The sequence below is a fragment of the Dasypus novemcinctus genome, chromosome 20, assembly GCF_030445035.2.
Source record: "Dasypus novemcinctus isolate mDasNov1 chromosome 20, mDasNov1.1.hap2, whole genome shotgun sequence".
Classification (NCBI taxonomy): domain Eukaryota; kingdom Metazoa; phylum Chordata; class Mammalia; order Cingulata; family Dasypodidae; genus Dasypus; species Dasypus novemcinctus.
In genome coordinates, this window is record NC_080692.1 from 37,222,957 (window position 1) to 37,243,665 (window position 20,709).

A 20,709-nucleotide genomic window follows, 5' to 3' on the forward strand; every position below is an offset into this window, starting at 1 on the left:
TAAAATACATGGACAAATTAAAGTAAAGGTAATTACAGTACCTACGAGGAGGTGTTACTGTATTCAAATCCATAACTAAAAAGCCAAGTAAAGCGGACACAGGCGCTTGGGAGACACAAACATAATTAAGGAGTATGGAGTCCAGTGCAGGCTGTTCCTCCGGGGACTTTTAATGCTGTTACAGTGATGGCAAATTGTCCTGTGAGGCTGGCAGGACGACAGAAGAAAGTAATGTGGGTGCCGAGATTGGCATCACTATTTGGGTCCCTGAGGGCAAATTTGTGTTCTTTGATATTGTTTCCTATCGAAGGACCTTTTAGAGAGTCCGATCATAGGAGTGGTATAAATCGAGAGATTTCTGAAGTTTCCAAGAGTCAATTTTGAATCTATTTTGAATTTCAGAGCTGCTCTTTCATCCTTTATCCCCACCCCCTTTGCTGTTTCTTAAGAGTAAGTTATTATCAAGTTATGCCAGTTATTTGATAAGGGGAATGTTTAAAGATTGAAAGTGAGGAAACAGGGAGGTTGAAATAACATTTGTGAAGTAAAAGCTATTCCAAAAATAATTATTAAATGCCAATAGTGTGCAAATTACTTTATATAACAGTGACAGACCTTCCATCAGCTCTCAACAAATGTTTATGTCATTCTTCTTGTTTACTACTAAGGATAAAATTTTGTAAGGTACAAAGGGGGTAGAAAACATCATAGGAGTGATTTTAATAAGCATATGTAGTATAAAATTCTAAGAAAAGAATTCTCAGTCTGTGTTCCAGAGAGATTTTAGGGATTGAGGCCCATAAATCTCTTAAAAATGTTATGTGTGTTTTTGTGTTTAGACATGCATGTTTTGGGGAGAAAGAGTCTATACAATATATCATATTTTTTCAAAGATTCTTTTACCCTGTAAATGCGAAGACAGTTTAAGTTAGAGAAAATGGAGACTGGTACAGGTAGTTGCTAATTACTATCCTTTGAAAATATTTAAACTTAGTATATTCATTGCCTAGTTTTAGAATGGTATAGAATAATTCCAATTTAATGTGGTTAATTCCCTTCCTCCCCACCCTCTCCTAAATCAAAAAGATGGCTCTGGCAGTGTTCATATTTAAACTTCGAACTCTTAGTTGGAAAATATGTGTCTACATTTAATGAAAGCTTGGAGGCTTTCTAACTTTACTCAGTTTTTAAACTCTGAATTTAAAATGGCCTCATCTCTAAAATGTAGGTACTATTAATAATCTTTTACAGAGGATTAATTGAGAAAAATTAATTAAAGACCCCTTAAAGTGTTTCTTTTTACATTTACAACTTTCTGAGCCCATATTTTCTAGCATAGCTAGACAAAAGCTTATGGGCTATTATTTTGTTCAAGAGTGCAGTCTCAGGGAAGCAGAAGGAAAGCAAAGTAGGAGATGGCAAGGAAGAAGTACAAATAATTTAAATGAGATTGCAAAGCTGGTCATTGCTTGAGACCAAGCAAACTGTACAATTTTGTGAAAATCTTTTGAGAGACTAGATGAATTACTGCATCTGAAGACAGTCCATTTGGGGAGAGGAACAGAGATGAATTCATTTGCTAATTCCCATCTCCCAAAGGTCGAAGATTCACCCCAAGGTACTTCAACTTCCCCACATAGCCAGGTGATGCCTTTCTGGGCTCTAAGCAGATCTCTGGCACCGAACACCTCAGCAGCACTAGGGAAGCTGAGGCAGGAGGGAAGGGTCCAAACACTGTGGAGAGAGACCCTGTCAGAATGGACCACCGTGAGTCAGTCCAAACCCACACGGAGCTGGTGGTCACAACAGCAGTGGGGGCAAAGAAGGGTCTGAATCACCATCCTTCAAAACAAAATTTCCATGTACCCATTAGAATGGCTATTATTTACACACGTGGAAAATAGCCAGTGCTGGCGAGGATTCAGAGAACTAGGAACCTGAGTGCACCACTGGTGGGAATGTAAAATGGTGCAGTGCCTCTGGAAAGGAGTTTGGCCGTTCCTCGAAAAGCTCAACATAGACCTACCCTATGACTCAACAATCCCCCTGCTAGGTATATGCCTAAACGAATTGAAAGCAGAGACCTGTGAAGGTATTTGCACACTGATCTTCATGGCAGCTTTATTCACAATAGCCAGAAAGGTGGAAGCAACCCAAATATCCTTTAGCATATGAAAGGACAAACAAAATGTGGTATGTACATACGATGAAATATTAATCAACCCTAAAAAAGAATGAACTTCTGATCCATGGATGGACTTTAGAGAGATGTTGAGTGAAGTCAGACACTAAGGGACAGATATTGTATGATTCCACTTAAATAAGCAGAATATGCAAATTCATAGAGATAGAAAGTAAAAGATGAGTTACCAGGGGCAGGACAGGTACTGGGTGGAGAAATGGGGAGCTCATGCATAACAGATGCAGGGCTTCTTGATGGGGTGCTGGAAATGTTCTGGTAATGGAGTAGTCCGAAACTGTAATTAATCTCACTGAATTATATGGGAGGGATTAAGATGAGAAATTTTATGGTGTATATATGTTCCCAAAATTAAAAAAAGAGGGAGAATAAAGAGACAATGACAATTAAATGCAACACATGATACTGAACTGTATCTAATAATGGAGAAGAAAATGCCAAAAGGATATTATTGGGACATATATACATAAAAGGAGTATCAACTCTACACTTTATATCAATGTTAAATTTCTTGAACATGATAAAAGTTCTTAAGGTAGTTAAATAATTGAATATTTTGTTCTTAGGAAATATTCATGGTAATATTATATGTTTAAGAAGCATTGTGTATACAAATCTTTCTCAACTGTTTAGAAAACAGAAATAGATGGAGGAAGAGAGGGATGGATAGACAGATGGGTAGCTAGCTAGAATGATATGGCCAATGTGATAAAATGTTAAAAGTTGGGGGATCTGGGTATCTTGGTGGATGTATGTTGGAATTCACTTAGTGGATTTTGTATTATTTTTCCACCTGTCTTATAAGTTTGACATTATTTCAAATGAAAGTTTTTAAAAGCCTCTGCATAGAAACTAGGCAGTATATTCATTTTTTAAAAAGATTTATTTATTTATTTCTCTCCCCTCCCCTGCCCCAGTTGTTTGTTCTCTGTGTCTATTTGCTGCGTGTTCTTCTTTGTCCGCTTCTGTTGTTGTCAGCAGCATGGGAATCTGTGTCTCTTTTTGTTGCGTCATCTTGTTGTATCAGTTCTCTGTGTGGGCTGCACCATTCTTGGGCAGGTTGCACTTTCTTTCTCACTAGGCAGCTCTCCTTACAGGGCGCACTCCTTGCGCTTGGGGCTCCCGTACACAGGGGACACCCCTGCGTGGCACAGCACTCCTTGCACGCATCAACACTGCACATGGGCCAGCTCCACACGGGTCAAGGAGGCCTGGGGTTTGAACTGCGGACCTCCCATGTGGTAGACGGACACCCTAACCACTGGGCCAAGTCTACTTCCAGTATATTCATTTTTAAGTGATGATAGGGAACCTTTTGAATGAGTATATTATTGTTCTGTTCTTGGGGAAAAGACAATGCATAAAGGATTGATTATAATCATCTTGACAGGTCCATGAAAACTAGAATTTTTTTGAGGACTTTGCAACCAAGCACAAGTTTTGTCATTCATTTTAAATCTTTATTTTCACTATAGTTCTAGTGATTAGCTCGCAAAGTACAAAGAACAAATCTATTGAAATGTTAAAATGACATAGAACTTTGGTTATCCAAAACATTTCCCTTTGTGTGAATGTCCCAATCAAAATATTTCTGAATACCAACAAATTTGAGTTTTATTCACATACGGCAAAATTTTCTCTTGAAATCAAGACCAGTACAATACAGAAAATATTACTAAAACTCTTAATGCATTTTTACCTTGTCAACTTTTTAGTTAAGTAAATTTTAGGTAGTGTATTTTCCTAAAATTTTTGCATTTCTAAACCAACAACTATATCAGATTTATTTGAGCCTAAACATGGTATCATAATCTTAAAATGAGTAAAATTGATTAAATTATTTTATCAGAAGTTTCTATGGCTTATTTCCATATAGTCATTCATTTAGTCAATTCAAAAATTCGTAGGACAGAAAACACTAATTGTAACCTTGAAATTCATTTTCTTTTAAGGAATATGGTTGATTAAAGCTCTTAAAACCCTCCAGATGCAAAATGCTTTAAATGCAATCTTTCAAACAAATGGATGATCTAAAGAAAGTCCCTGGAGTTGAGAAACAAGGAAGAGCAGGGGACCTAGGAGGAAAGAGAGCACTGAGGCTTCCCACAACCCAGGGGCAGCCGTGGCAGCAGTGGCCTGGAATTTGATGTCATTACAAGGCAGGGATCTGGAGCTCAAGGCAGGGGATACTGGATCTCGGACTGAGAAAGGGCTACACTTAGAGGGGGAAGGGAAGGCAGCTCAAGGGAATGATCTTTATGAAAACTTGACCAGCCTTGACAAAGAGCCTTAGTCTTAGCCTTGGCTGTAAATGGAAGTTTAAAAAAAAACAATCCTCCTTTGAGATTTTGTAAATACAAACTAGACCATACTTGCAGCCATGTATCATACTATTGGGCCCAGAAAGGGTATTTTTATTTTGTTTATAGTAGGTCTAGATCTGTGGTTCTCTCAAGAAACTGAAGAAATGTATCCAAAACTCAGGCCTCTCAGAACTCCAATATGAGCTCACACTCAGAGTCACACAGCACATAAAGAAATAGCCTTCTGTGAACAAGATCTCCAGAAAATACGTATGAAACAACAAACATAACCAGATACACAAAATTCAGATATGTGCCTTATCAGATAGGGAATGCTAAATAAGAATATGTAGTTCGTATAAAGAAGCAATACAAAAAGAAAAAGCAAGAAACTATCAGGAATGGCCACATAGTTGAAAAATAACCAAAAATAACATAAAATGTAAGCCTCATATTAAAAATTAAATGGAGATGTTAACTAGCAGAATAGGCTCAACTGATAAATGTATCATAAAATAATCTGAAAAGAATTATACAGAATGTAGCACAAGAAACACAGATACAGAAAACAGGAAAGAAAAGTTAGAGTGAGAAGGGTCAATATATATCTAATTGATTTTACCCAAGGAGTCAATTTTGAAATAGAGTATTTTTTATCATATAAACATAACTTCATTCCACTATTCTTAAAATATAAAAATCATCCTATTAGGAATTGGGAAAGTCTAGTCATTACATCTGGTTTTAAATTTCTAAAATACATTTGATTTTTAAAAATAAAATAATGTGTGCCACTTAAAACATTCAAACCAATATTTTTAGTTCTCTGTCTGAAAAAGTCTATAAAACTTGTTTTATACAACCTGACATGCACATGCATACATATACATATACAAAGTTGAATCATAGGAAATTGCCATTTGATAGTGAAAAATAATCACATAGAATCAAATTTCATATGGCTGAGCCTATATGCACGTATTGGGTTGAAGGCGTACTATGTATTACAATTTTCCATGTAAAAGGGGAAATGTGTTTCCTCTGAGGATTCTAAGTTCCCTCTCACAGCCAGACCCTGTATGATAACATTTTTCTAGAATTAGATAACCACACATAAAGTTATATAGCTTAGCTCTTCTCAGGAAAATCAGTCAGAACACTTAGCTGGTTTTGTCAGGCACAGCTTGCTTCTGCCTCCCTAACAGGCGAGTATCTAGACTGAAGGCTCTTATTTCTCCAAAAACCGTTTTACATAAATAATTATACCTTCCTTGCCATTTATTTTTGCCATACCAATTATTACTAACAGCTGCTATTAGCTTCTTCTAAGATGAAGATTGGATACTGGCTTGAAATATCAGTTAGAAAGCTGTTCTATTTTCAAATTACAGAGTCCACAAAGACTCTTGTAAACCAAATCTGTGTCAGAACTAAAATAACATGACCAACCTAATGAACAATTATTCCATGGATAAAGGAAAACACTGTTTTTATAATGCCACCTCACTGCTCAAACATTTTCAAAAATTCTTCATTGCTTACACGACACAATCCAATTTTCCTTTACTCTGTGTACACCATCTGAAATCTGCCTGAAGTTCTCATTTCCAATCTTGTTTCCTAGTAACTTTAGCATGTACCACATAGCCATCAAAGTCATCGCTTCCAAAACAAATTTGACCATTAGCCTCTTCCAGTAAAACCTTATATTGCCCCCAGAAAAAAGACCAAATTACTTAACTTGCTGTAAAGGGAAGGATAGAAGGAGGGAAGGGAGGGAGGGAGGGAGAAGGGACTCTTGGAGAGCTGTTTAAGTCCTCAGTCCCCATGCTGGGTCATCCTTGACCCATGAACCACCCCCTGCTCCCCTCACTGCCCTTGTCCTGCAGATCCCACGCCTTGTCTCATGCTGTCCCTTAGCCTGCCGGTGGTCCACACCCACCTGGGGAGCACCTACTCCTCCTGCTCATTTACTTCCTCACAGAACCCTTCCCTAATATCCTCATAGTGTAATGCTATTCCCTTTTGGCTCCCATAATACTCCATTCATGACTCTGCCCACCTCTCCTATTAGACCATAATTTCCATCTGGGCAGGGACCAGGCCATCTAAGTGTAGCGGTGTCCGCAACATGACCCGGGGCTGTGCGTTACTGCATGAACTAACAAACGAGGGGGAGACCAACAACACAAGTGTTGGAAGTTGTTGAAGGACACAATGCTGTGGCATTACCATTTTACTGCAAACCAGAAAAATCTGAGGCAGTGGTTTTCTAATCAAAACCATGTCTCCCTGATGACACCAACCTTAGGAGAGCACTCTCCATGTTAGGATTCCGTGCCAGAGTTCATGGACCTTACAGGGACTACACTTCTACGTCTACAAGGATGACTGCTCTCCTGATCTCACAGTTTGCTTTAGTGGATTGTAGCAATTGGTAAGGATAGTGTACACAATGCTCATTTTACAACAACCTCCAGCCAAGCCAATGTAAAAGGCCCCAGGAATTGTAGCAACTGGTAAGGATAGGTGTATGCAATGCTCATTTTACAACAACCTCCAGCCAAGCCAATGTAAAAGGCCCCAGGAATACTACAGGAGAGTGGGACTTTTTTCTTTGAAAGCACAAATTATTCTTTTTAAATGCATTGTGCAGGTTTGTCTTCCTAGCAAAAGTATGATCAAGTTCCACCATCTGAGAAAATAATATATGGATTGCCCTCCCCAGAATTTAAAATTTAGAACAAATTCAAGAAAAACATATGTAAAGTCCAGAATAATTATTGGATATAATTTTCTACACTTCTATTAGTTGGTATAGAAGAGCTATCTAGACATCCAGTACCAGTTTTATTGTAAAATTCTGGTTTTGAATTTAAAACATTGCCAACTGAGGCTTTTTTCTTTCCATATTCAAAACCATTCAGAAATAGTGTGTTTTGAAAGGATTTTCTTAACAGCCAGAGATTCCTGCCATTAACAAATGCCAAAAGGAAAATGAAACACCTAAAATGACAAGGTGTTAGTGTCTGAGCTGAATAGCCCATTACTTTTTAATTGGAAAAAGTTCATGTATTAATATTTAACACTAGGAGTGATTAGTAGATATACCATGTGCTAAATAGGATAGATAGTAATATGTATAATTTTAATGCAAATTTAGTGGCAGTTTTACTGTTATTCTAACATGCTCAGATTAATTTCAGAGGAGTAAAAAAAATCCCTTTAAGTGAGCCTATCCACAGTGTTAGAAGCAAAACTTCATAAAATAATTTCATTCTTTGATTGTTGCCATAGCTGGCTGGAAGATTTTCACTTTTAATAACCACATATTAGATCTGGTGGACTTTTTCAAAAATGAAATCCCAATTCAGCTCCATTCTAGAATAACATCTACTCTTCTTGACCTCTTTCTTTGCTCTCACTGACTGACAAAAGGGGCGGTCATTATTTTCTGTCTTCCTCAAGAAAGATCTATTTTGACAGTACTTTTTTCCTCGGGGGAATCTTTAAATAGCCAAGTAACAAGAATTCTCAGAGTGAATGGTAGATTGAGTGTGAATGTGAGGAATGACATTTGGGACACCTTTTTCTCTGGTTTCACATTCTGGTGCCCTCGGCTATTAATGAGCATATTTGGTCTAATCATGTTCCCCAGATACTACAGTCATATAGAGTAAAATGCTGTTATTTGTTTAATATGAGACACTGATTCCTTCTAACAATTTTATCGATCACCCAATTTCATCCTTTTACCTTAAATCTAGACTTAGATTGTTAAATGCCTCCTGGATGAACTGTCCATAGTCAACTCCACAATCTGAGACTAGATGTCCCCCCCAACAAGTGGCTCCCCTTTCAAGTGCCTGCTTACACTGACACCACCAATTAGTTTTCTAGATTAGAGAGACTGAGGGGCAGGCTGGACTTTGCCTCTCCTTTACTTCACCTTTCCACTGTCTCCAAATAAAAGTTTCCTCCAAAATTTTTTTCAAGTACTGTTTTAACCTAGGCTTTCCCCAAAAGCAGAGCCAGAGAACAAAGCTAGTGTAGAGGTAGCTTGTTTTATTTGGAAATATTATCTTAGAGAACAAGCATGAGGAACAGTGGTTTTGAACAGGGAAGGAGGAAAACCCAATTCCAAAATGTTTGGTTACCAGTGAGCCATCCCAAGAGCCACCATTGCTCAGTCTGGAAGGCCCTTCTAAGGAGCCCTGTGAAGCATGTGTGAGAACTGATGGCCTACGGACAATAAGGGGGAGTGCTTATCTACTGGTTCTCATCCCCATTACTTGAGGTTGGACTGTGGATGTTAACTGCCCTGCAGTGCATTCGTGATGGCCAAGTGTGCCATGGTTGCCAACACCGTGGTACCAGAGAAGCTCCATAGCAGGACGTAAAAGACCTAGAGTGACATGCTGTAAGACTGAAACAGGGCAAAGCTGATGAAGCACTTATTGGTCAGTGTAACAGTGGTCAGGCATGATGGTTAAGTTCATGCATCATCTTGGCTAAGTTATGGTGTCCATTACTTTGGTGAAGTAAACATTGACCTGACTGTTAATGTGAGAGTATTTCATGGATTTGAATCATTAGTCAATTGATTGCATCTATGGCTGGCCACATCTACAGTCAATATAAGAGATTGCCTTCAGCAATGAGAGAAGTCTCATTCAATCAGTGGAAGATGTTCAAGGGAGAATTGGTGAATTCAGCAGACAGAAAGAATTTCTATCTCTTCTTCAGCCAGCTAGCCTCTCCTGGGGAATTCTGTTGAAACCTTTGCCAGAGTTCCCAACTTGCAGCCTGCCCTGAAGAATTTGGACTTGCCAATCCTCATGGTTGCATGAATCAATTTCTATAATAAATCTTACAATATTTACACAAACACACGCACACACATAATATTGTTGGTTTTCTTTCCCTGGAGAGCTCTGACTAATATGCTGGGTAAAAGATGGGCTGAATGGATATGAAGTGATCAGTACAGCCCATCCCCTGCACTACTCATATCCATCATGTCCTCCATTCAGCGAAATCTGCCACAGAGTACCTTCAATTTCTGAGATTATCAACCATAATCTCCAAAAGGCTTAAAACCAGGGATTATTGAAACAAACTACAGTCCCCAGCAGGTTCTAAGATTATAAAAGATATTTCTCATCTCCCTTTTTTACTATTCATTCTTCGATTTCTCTCACCCTTGTCAACACTGGCTGGCCTAGGTTTCTTATCTGCAGGGTGACCCAGATTTTCATATCCGAGAGATCTGAGTCCTTATTTTCTTGCCCTTATTGGGCTGCATTTGCTTTAATTGCCCATTCATTTTACCCCTGGGCATATTCGCTCCCATGAACGCTATGGTTCCAGACATACTCCTCCCTATCACCGTTATGTATCTCCTATCCTAGCACGGCATACAAATTAAGATCAACTATCTCCACTAGGATACTAATTCTTTATTTTGACTACTAGTCCATTGGTAAGGACAGCTCAGTGTGACCAAGTGGTAACTCTAGTTTCAAGTTCAGTGGAACATGTATGTGTCCACCCTGTCCTCTGGTGAAAACAATCCTTTCTTAGGAATCAAGACCTGTATACCTTAGATTGTGGGACGGAGAGCACAATTTCCAAAAGTGGGCTGCCTGTTTATGTAATCTACCTGTGTCTTCTGGAACTTCTCTGGCCCAATCCTGAATGGCACATTCACAGTAGATTATTGCTTTTCCTGCCCAACCTTCTGCCTCAGGGGATCTGATAATATACCACCCAGTCCCACAGTCATTTGGTGTTCCAAGATCAGGCCTTGAGCCTCTACCAGGATCCCACATTAGGCCAGGAACTCTTTTTCAAATGTTGTTTAATTCTCTGCTGCAGAAGGAATGGCCGTGCTCTAGAACCCTAGGGGGACCTGCTGTGAGCATTCTGTTGAGGTTCGCCCTCTGGCAATATGTATCTTACTAGGACACCTAGAATGTATGCCCCTATTTGCTAACCATGTCATATTGGCATTTATATCACCAGCTATAATAAACCAATATCATGAGCCTCAGTATAGAAATGATCAAAGTCCCTGCAGACTATATAGTGACTGAAGAGCAGGAGATTTAATATAGCTCTGAGGCAAGACAATGCATGTGTATTATTGCCCTTCCCATGTAAATGTGATCTGTTTTTCATTTCCCTTACTGAAGGTAATTGAGGAGAACACATTCACCAGATTAGTAGTAGCCATGTGAGAAGTGCAAGAGGCTGAGTTAATCTGTTCCCCAAAAGATACCATCTCCCACATGTTGTAATTAGGATTACCACTTGGCTAAGTTTTGATAGTTCACTGTCAAATGCCGTGATTCGTCTGGTTTATTCAAAGGCCAGGCAAATTAATTAAATGATGTTATAAGGAGAATCTCCAATTCTGCAACTCCTAAATTTTTAATTCTGGTGTTAATCTCAGAAATTTCTCTGGCATGCAGTATGATTTCTGATTATAATCTTTGCTGGAAGGGAGTTGGGAGGTATGTAGTTTCAGGAGCTTCTACTTTGCACGTCCTCCCGTAATGTCTTTTACTCCCTAATCAGAGAGCCAATGTGAGGGCTCTTGCCACTACATAGTCTATCTATTCCCATGATACATTTAGGAGCTGGGGAAATAGAGGGTTTTTCCCTGTTTCCACTGCATCCACTTGAGATCCAAACTCTTCCTATCACCTGGAGAAGACACCCCAGGCATGGAAGAAATCACACATAACAAAAAAGATGAGGACTCTGATAACATAAATATTTAAGAAGCAAGTAAAAGAAAAACATCCCTCAAAAGAGACAGAGAAAGAGGTATCAGAAAGAAGAATAAAGTAAAAGGAACAATTAACAAGCCTAGGGAAGAAAAATCCCCCTCCCAAGAAGGCTCCCTCATCTGTTTGCTTATTGTTTGCGCTTATTGTCTGCCTGTTGCCTGCTTGTTATTTTCTTTAGGAGGCACCAGGAACCAAACCTGGGACCTCCCATATGGGAGGCAGGTGCTCAACTGTTTGAACCACACCCGCTCCCTGCTTATTTTTTGTTTTTTGCTTGTTGTCTGCTCATTGTCTTGCTCATTGTTTCTGCACTTGCTGTCTGCTCATAGTTTTTGCTTGATGTCTGCTCACTGTTTGTTTTCTTTTGGAGGTTTTGGGAACAGAACCCAAGACCTCCCATGTGAGAGACAGGCATTCAACTGCTTGAGCCACCTCTGCTCCTGGAAGGAAATATTTTATGTGAAATATTGTTGAGTATTGCAATGAGATTAAGAATGAAATGAGGCTAATAGAGATAGTAATTAGGAAGACATTATTTTCCTTTGCTAGATCAGTTTAAGCGGCAAGCAGGGCAGATAACAGACAGGGGGTTGGGAAGTATGTAAAACTGAGGAAATTTAGGTAATAGGTTTAAACAATTTCAATAAGTTGGCCCTTGGAAAGTGAGAGTGAAGGCATAACATCTTTAAGGAAAAGAAGAAATATAGCAAGGTTGTTGCTCAAGATTGAGAATAAATTTTAATCAAATGACAGAAAGAAGTCAAACTGTAAGACAGAGCAAAGAGATTCTTAATTCCCTCAAAACCTTCATTCTTTCAATTCCAACATGAATAATAAAAATCTCTCCACAGTTTTCTTTTAGAATAGAATCTTTAGTCTCTTATATTGGGTAATTTTATGACCAACATCTTAATTTTATTTTCTTATTGCTGGTAGCTTCGTGCAGACAGATTTGAGGAATTATTCAATTTTATACACAGTGTTAGGGAAGGAAGGAATACTTCCACAATCACCTTGCTCAAATTTGAATTACTATTGCTTTTGAATTACTAGCTGGCCAATTCACTTGAATTACTAGTGAATTACTAGTGCTTTTGTAGCGATAACCACCTATTTCATTTTATTCCCCCTTAATATGTGACAACACTACAGAATTAAATATAACACACACTGATGATGAAAGCTCTTGTATTGTAAAATGGGAGATTCTGGTGTGTCTGAAAAGATTGATTAAGCAATGAACTGAGACAAGTACACGGTTGTTTCAAAATAATCGGGCCTCTGGGACTACTTAAGGTTATAAACAGGAGCAGGTGCCTAATTCCTCATGAGTGCATTTGCCGTTGAGAATATAGACTACCAGTGTGTGTGTGTGTGTTTGTGTGTGAATATAGTGTACTATTTCTAGAAATCTTAAATACTATAGAGTTGCATTTCCTTTATTTTTTTTTGTAAGGAGGGAGCCTCTTTGGATGTGTTCTGTAAGAAATTTATGTGCACAAATTCACATATCTACGTGTGTGAATTTTCACATAAACACACAGGCTTATATATATGTAAACATATATATTTGAGTGTATATAATTGTGTGTTTGCATATACAAGTTAAAGTTTAAAAATAAGTGCTGGACTTATTTGAATCGCACTTATATCCTTAATTGTGATTTTTAAAATCCTAAAATATGTGATAAAATATTTCAGTAGAATTGTATGATTAATTTTAAGGAAAACATAACTATCCAAATTAAAGTATCCTTAAACATTACTTATTTACTTTATCTTTTAGTTGAAGCTTACTGGAAAGAATTACTTTGAGTCAGCACTCAATTTAAATGAAAGGCAGCTGAAAAACATTTGGATCCAAAATATGATCCTTAATGTGATAATGTACGATTATCATTAGGAAAATCATAGGATGATGTACAATTATGTTAGGAAAAAAACAAAAAGGAACTCTCTTCACTGAAAGAAGAATTCAGAGACAGAAATGCATAGGGCCAGGTCAGGTATCTGCAGGTTTGTTCCCTATTGAATTTTTTATCTGACACAGGCTTGCTCGTTTCAACATTGTACAGACTTTTATGAATCCTTAAGGAAGAAAATCAAATGGAAGTCAAGGAAGGATTTTTATTAGGCCATTTGCAACTCTTGGAATAGTCTTTCCCTTTGAGCATTTACAAAAAACATGGACATAGACCTTTGCCTCCCCAAGGGAAGTCTAACAAAAGAAAATGGAATACAAAAGAAAATGCAACTGTAGAAGTACCACATATAATATAGACGCAGTGTTTTTAGAAACTGCTCTCCCAGGAAATGACTCGGTTCTGTGGCTGATGTGAATAAGGTGATCTCAGGAAGCTTTGCCAGTTTGGATATTGAGGAGCTTGGTTTTTGGATGAGTTATTGGATGTTTTGTCTTTGTTTATAATACATCTCCAAATTCTAAGACCGCTCAACAGTCTTCTTGAGGTAAATGTACTATGATACACTTAAATAATACAATATTTTAATCACTAGCCTACCAAAAATATGTGACTCGAAAGTTGTATTTATTTCTAATTTGATTTGCTTCCTTAACCACCAAGATGTAAGCAACTGATAATGTTTATAGCTCCAACAACTGTGTTTTGTTCACACCATGGAGGAGTAAAATCAAGCCTACCTTAAGCAACAGCTCTGTGCCAATCACTGTGAAATATGCTTCCACATATCTTAACTACTTATTGTGACAATCCTACAAGATTAATATGACTATCCCCATTTTACAGACAATAAAATGAAGTTAAGTTCAAAGCCAGATCTTTCTCTTTCAAAAGGCCCTGCCGGCTCCACTACACCTTTCGTGGGGCTGATAGAGACAATAAGGAGTTATGTCAGTTTGATTGTTTTGAATTGCCTGTTACCCAGGATACTCCAAAACAACTAAACATCAATGAACTTGGATTTCAACCTCAATGAACCTCCTGCTAAATCAGAACATCGATATGCACAGTCTCAGGGAACCCCTGGGGAAGGCTAAATGGCCCACTGGGAATAGCATCTGTGGCTGTGGTCCAGGCTCCTTCATCCACCTATCAGCCTTTATTGAGCACCCTTGTGCCATGCAGTTTTAGGGGCTGGGGACAAAACAAAGTTTCTGCCCTCGTGGATCTTGCATTCTATGAGGAGATGAGGAGGAGTATGCAGGTCATATACAAATAATGCTCTGAATACTAACTAAACTATGTGAAAAATGGTTGTTTTTCGAATCCAAATCTCACAAAGGTAGACCTTATGGAAGCTGGGTATATGAATTATCATACAGGGGACTATCTCCTATGACCCCAAACCCTGTTTTTAGTTACCCCCAAATAATTTAAAAGGAAAGGATTAAACTGCAAATCAAAACCAATTTTTGTAAGACCAGAAAACAAAGTTCATATGAAATAGGCAGCATATGGCCAAGGCAAGGGTGAACTAATGCTCCCAGCACAGTGTTGTTCCCATCGTTAATGTGAAGATAAAAATTGGAGAAATTGGCCTACTGTTTTTACATAATGGTTCTTTGATATCCTAAATAAAATCTTCTTCCCCTTTCATTTTTACATTTTCTTATTCCTTTTGGGTTTTGATGCTCTGGATATAATAGAAAAAAGTGAAAGAAATGTGTTCCGAGTCCAAGGCTGCTATTTATATATTAGGTATAGCCATATGTCTTCAGAAAAATAACACTCTGAGTCTTGGTTTCCTAGGTAATTTTACTATAGGAACAATACTACCTACCATAGAGTATCATGAGGATTGAATGAAATGATATGTAAATTGCTTGTGATATAAGTAGGCCTTTGGTAAACTTAGTTAACTCTCATTCCATACTATAACAACACAGTTATTTCCAGAAACATCTTTTATTAGCATTATTAAGTGTCTGGTTCAAAGTACTCAGTAAACACTTGTGGATTGAATATTTATATTTTATATTTCTAATATTTCAATACTATATCATTATTCAAAGTAACTCTGTGCAACTCAGCAATTATCATGTTTTGGGCATATTGAATAAACATTGCACCATTAGCATATTACTACAGGATGCAAACCCAGTCATTTTTTAAAAAATTAAGATTTTGGCTTAAGTCTAGAAAAGCTTTCTAAGCAGTGGAGCTGGCTTACAATGCAATGGATGTTCAGCCGTAAGCTCTAAATTTCTGCAAATGTTAACAAAGTGGCGGGAAGTCCATCTATCACCTAGATGGGAGAGAGATTTCTAAATTGGTTGGAGTTGCCAGAAATGACTACTAAAGTCTCTTCTTGCACAATGATGTCATAATTATAAGCAGGATGTAGTATATAGAGTTGCATGAAAAGCAAATAAGAAGTGGGAAGCAGACTTGGCCCAAGGATGGGGCATCCGTCTACCACATGGGAGGTCCGCAGTTCAAACCCCGGGTCTCCTTGACCCGTGTGGAGCTGGCCCATGCGCAGTGCTGATGCGCGCAAGGAATGCCCTGCCACGCAGGGGTGTTCCCGCACGTAGGGGAGCCCCACGCACAAGGAGTGTGCCCCGTAAGGAGAGCCGCCCAGCGCGAAAGAAAGTGCAGCCTGCCCAGGAATGGTGCTGCACACACGGAGAGCTGACACAACAAGATGACGCAACAGAAAGAAACACAGATTCCCGTGCCGCTGATAAGGATAGAAGCGGTCACAGGAGAACACACAGTGAATGGACACAGAGAGCAGACAACTGTGAGTAGGGGGAAGGGGAGAGAAATAAATAAAAAATGAGTCTTTGGAAAAAAAAAAGCAAGTAAGAAGTGACTTCGATTTCCCATCGCATATTGAGCATTACAATTGAGCATTACTCTAGCCAAAATTCTCTTTATAGGTAGTAATAATATCTAACAATAGTAAAGCCATGCCAGTCACTGTTTTGAGTTACACATATTATTTACACATAATTTAATTCTCATAATAACCTTATGAGATTGATACCATTAATACTGCCACTTTTATGCAAGAGGATACTGAGGTACAGAAAAGTTGAATAACTTTCTCAAGGTCAAGTAAGGAAGGATGCGGGGGAGCTGGGCTCACAGCAGGCAGTCTAGCTGTCAAGCCACTGGCGGACAGCACCAAGGGCGTCACATGTGCTGGCCTGTGTCTCATAGGTACAGAGTTCGTCCCACTAGAGGAGAAGCTCCAGGAAGGAAGGGACCATGTCTGCTTTGTTCACCTTTCCATCTCTACTACCTGAAACAAAATAAGTACCCAGTGAATGATATTTTTAATGTATAACTATTCACCTGGCTCCTACTTTTCGTGTATTTTTAAAGGGTAAACATGGAAAATGGGCTGCTTAGCTTTTTCACAAAGGTTATTATTTTCCTGATTAGCGGTAAGATGGAATACTTGTTTATACTACACATAGTGTCATGAGACCTTTAAGATAGCATAACATAAATACATAAAACAAAGTAGGAAGAAGAAAAGTGAGAACAAAAATCAAAATGAAGGTTGAAGTATATCATAGCTACAGCTTAACATAAATAAGCATGCTAAACTATCCAATAACTTTAAAAGGGTCACAAATTGGTCTAAACTTTTCAGCAGCCACAGGGGAACAGGAAAACCAATCCATTTCTGTACACAAAATATAAAAATATTTCTCAGGAGAAGCAGGTCTAGCCTTAGGATAAAACTAGGAAGAAATTTCTTCCACGGATCTTCCTAAGAGACATTCCTAAGACGGCATTCGTGTGTGCATTTCCTAAGGTTACCTCTACTGCCTCTGAAAAAGAGCCTCAGGCACCTGCCACGTCTCCTCGTGGGCAGGGGAAGTACAGGCAGCGGTTGTCCCTCCATAACCAGTCAACATCTAGTCTTAGTCATATGCCTGAGGCATATTGCCAAGGGCCATAGCATCGTGTTTAATTACAAGTTAGCAGTAGCAATAAGTTGAAAGAATACCCTGCATGGACTCTTTTAAAAAAACATTGGCCAGTCTATTTTCCTCGCAGCAGCCTGTATGCAAATTTCAATCCCTTCAAGCACTGTCTCTCCTTTTTCTAGACTAAGGGCTCCAGTCCTTAACAAGCCCTGCGAAGGCCTGCAGGACCCGACCCCAGCTGCTCACCAGCCACACCTGGTCCCGTCGTGTCTCTCGCTCCCTGCCCTTAGGCTACATTTGCATTATTTCTCCTTCTTGCCAATGTCCTTTTCATGTCAGTGGCTCTGCACATGCCATTCCATTTTCTGGAACATGCTCTCCTTTCTCCCACTGCCATACTTTGCCTAGGTTAATTTCCACTTTTCAAAAGCCACGTTCTGAAAAGGATATGTCCCCTACCTCCTTTAGGTGGACTGGACACATTGTACCATTATAGCTACACAACTGATGTCGTGGAAAGCATCAATATTTTAGTTAGCTCATTCAATTTCTTATTTGCTGTTCAAAAATATTTATGGATGAGCATCAACTTTGCCCTGGGTATTTCCTAGCTCTAAGAACGAAATATACAAAAACCTCTACTCTTATGTATCTTTGATTCCAGTGTGGAGCTAAGTGTCTCCACTAAAATCTAAGCTCCTTGTGGCCAAGGAGTATGTCTTCTTCACTGATGCATCCCCAGCTCCTAGCACCATGTGTTGCATATGGTATGTATCAGTCAGAAGAGTCTGGGTTATGATGTAGAAACAGACAGCCCTAAAAGTTTAGTGGCTTTATTTTTCCATAACACCCTATGCCCATCAGCCTAACTGAGGTCTCTTCCCATCTTCCCATCACACTCATTCAGGGCCATAGGCCAGTGGAACAGCCATCGACCCAAACCTCGCTAGTCATTATGCCAGTTGGAGAGAGAAAATTCCCCAGGGTTTTAACCAGCCACTGAATGACTCCTCAGGCTCTTAACCAGAAGTTAAATGCTCCAGCCCAGGAGAGCACCAGACACTTCCACTTACAACTCACAGACCGAAACTCCTGACCATACTCAACTACAATGTGCCGAAGGGAAGATCCGGAAATATTTGGCAGATGACGCTACTGACTATGGCAGCCAGAACTTAATAAATATTGGAGGGAAAGATGACCAAATCACAATAAAGAGTAACTAACAGAAATACAAGCCATTTCTGCTTTTCCCTGACATATATGTGTTGTTCATATGATGTGTGTAGAATGTATGGATTAGGCTAATGATAAAATGTATTTGTCTTGCTTTAGCACATGTTCTCTTCTCATGGCTTGGATAAATCCAACCAGTAATGACAAATTTGGTGTGCACAACATATAAAGTAGGTATCTTGTAGGCAAATAACTGAAAGTTCACTATATATTAAAAACTGATTTTTCAGATCAACTGTAAGATGTTTCATAGGTTGGATTTCACTAGACTTACATGGTCGTTTTATTCACAGTTTTGCAAATCTTGCAAAATCTTAGACACATTTGGTAGGGAGAATCAAAAAACAAGATTCCCTTGCCTCTAATAATTTTGTATTCTGCCTCAGTATTCAATTTTCAATATTTAATTAAAAATTAATTAAAATTTGTTAGAGTATAACTTGCATCTCAACATTTCATTGAATCCTAACTATGTAGGTCACGCCTTTTAAACACAGAAATGGTCTAGCATTTTTATTTCATTATGAAGTGAAGGAATTGCCAGGCTTATTTTGGTGCCCCAATGGCAATTTGGCATTGGTTTGACTGAATTCTGTCTTTAATTTAGGAAATGAAGGGAGCATTTGGGACTTAAATTATAAGGTTTGCCAGAGGGATAATAAAGCCCAGTAGGAAGTCCTCTTGAAGCTGTAAGAGCCTTGTGATGTTTGCTTGTCTCTGCCTAATGGGATTTTTAGCCACAAACTTCTGATGATAACAAGTCGCTCTCTGAAGAAACAGGACACAACACTGTGCCTTAAAGCACTGCTTCCATCTGGGGTCTGTGGACATATTCTCAGGGACCTGAGAGTTGTCTCTGTGGCTCTTTAATGTTGTGTTTCATTTGACAACAATCCTAATGTCTATAAATCTGTATACGTATAAAGAAATGTTCTTCCTAATAAGGATGATAAATGCTGGCATTTGCTTTTCTATCTATATTACTCACACGAACCAGTACTACTTTAGTTATTTAGACTATTAAAATAGATGATGGTGTATTAAGAGTGGATTTGCATCAAGTGAAACATAAGTGATAAGTTAAGTACAGTTTCAAAATAACTAAAATAAGAAAATTGATATTAATATAAGTGTGCAAAACTCAAAAGAACCTACCCTTTAACAGCCAGTACTAAATGCACCCATCAGATGCAGTGTAGTGTCAGCAAAAGTCATCTGCCACATGAAATCAAGGCCAACAACTTAAATGATACTCGTTGTATAGTTTTGGTTTTATTTGGCTGGTAATTTTTCATTTTATATCCTATAGGCAAAATAACCATTTACTTTCTAATCATTTGCGTGTTTGTGTCTGCCTTGATTTTGCACTAAGAATAAAACCCAGGAAGCGGATTTGGCTCAATGGATAGAGCGTCCACCTACCACATGGGAGGTCCAGGGTTCAAACCCAGAGCCTCCTGACCCATGTGATGAGCTGGCCTATGTGCAGTGCTGATGCGCACAAGGAGCGCCCCCTGCGAAGGGAAGCCCCACGTGCAAGGAGTGCGCCCCACAAGGAGAGCCCAGCGCGAAAAAAGTTCAGCCTGCCCAGGAGTGGCACCACACACACAGAGAGCTGATGCAGCAAGATAACGCAACAAAAAATAAGAGACACAGATTCCCAGTGCCACCGACAAGAATAGAAGCGGACACAGAAGAACACTCAGCTAACGGACACAGAGTGCAGACAACTGGGGGGGTAAGGGGGGAAGGGGAGAGAAATAAAAATAAATCTTAAAAAAAAAAAAGAACCCCTGGTCTAAGGCCTCCTCTACTATGATTTTCTATCATAGCCCCCTGTTCATTTCTGTAACTTACCTCAATTTATAACTTTATTTATTTTGTTTACATGTTATTACTTGATTCCCCTAAATAACACACACACACACACACAAGAAAGTAAAGGCCATGAGTACAGGGATCCTATTGTCTTATTCTTCATTTCATATCCATTTCCTGGTATATACATAGTATTCTATGTCCAGGTTTATCTTTTTTAAAATCTTTGCTGATTCTACCATGGAAATAGCATGTTACTGGTTCAGTTTGCCTCTTCGATTGGGCATTTTTATATGCTTCTTGGTCATATCTATTTGTTAATGAATTTCCTATGCTTTGCCTATTTTCTGCTAGGTGATGGTTTTTAGTTATTGTAAGAATTATGTATATAATCAGGACATTAATTTTCTAACTGTTTTGCATGTGACAAAAAATGTTCTAGTTTGCTATTTGGCTTTCAAATGTTTATGACTTTTATGCTTTCTTTTTATG

General features: G+C 38.7%; 1 protein-coding gene across 4 annotated transcripts in view; it reads left to right on the forward strand.

Moving 5' to 3' along the window:
* The window catches only part of PTPRO (protein tyrosine phosphatase receptor type O), a 329,014-nt gene that overhangs the window by 133,348 nt on the left and 174,957 nt on the right, over positions 1-20,709 (forward strand). The gene's annotated exons all lie outside the window — the stretch shown is intronic.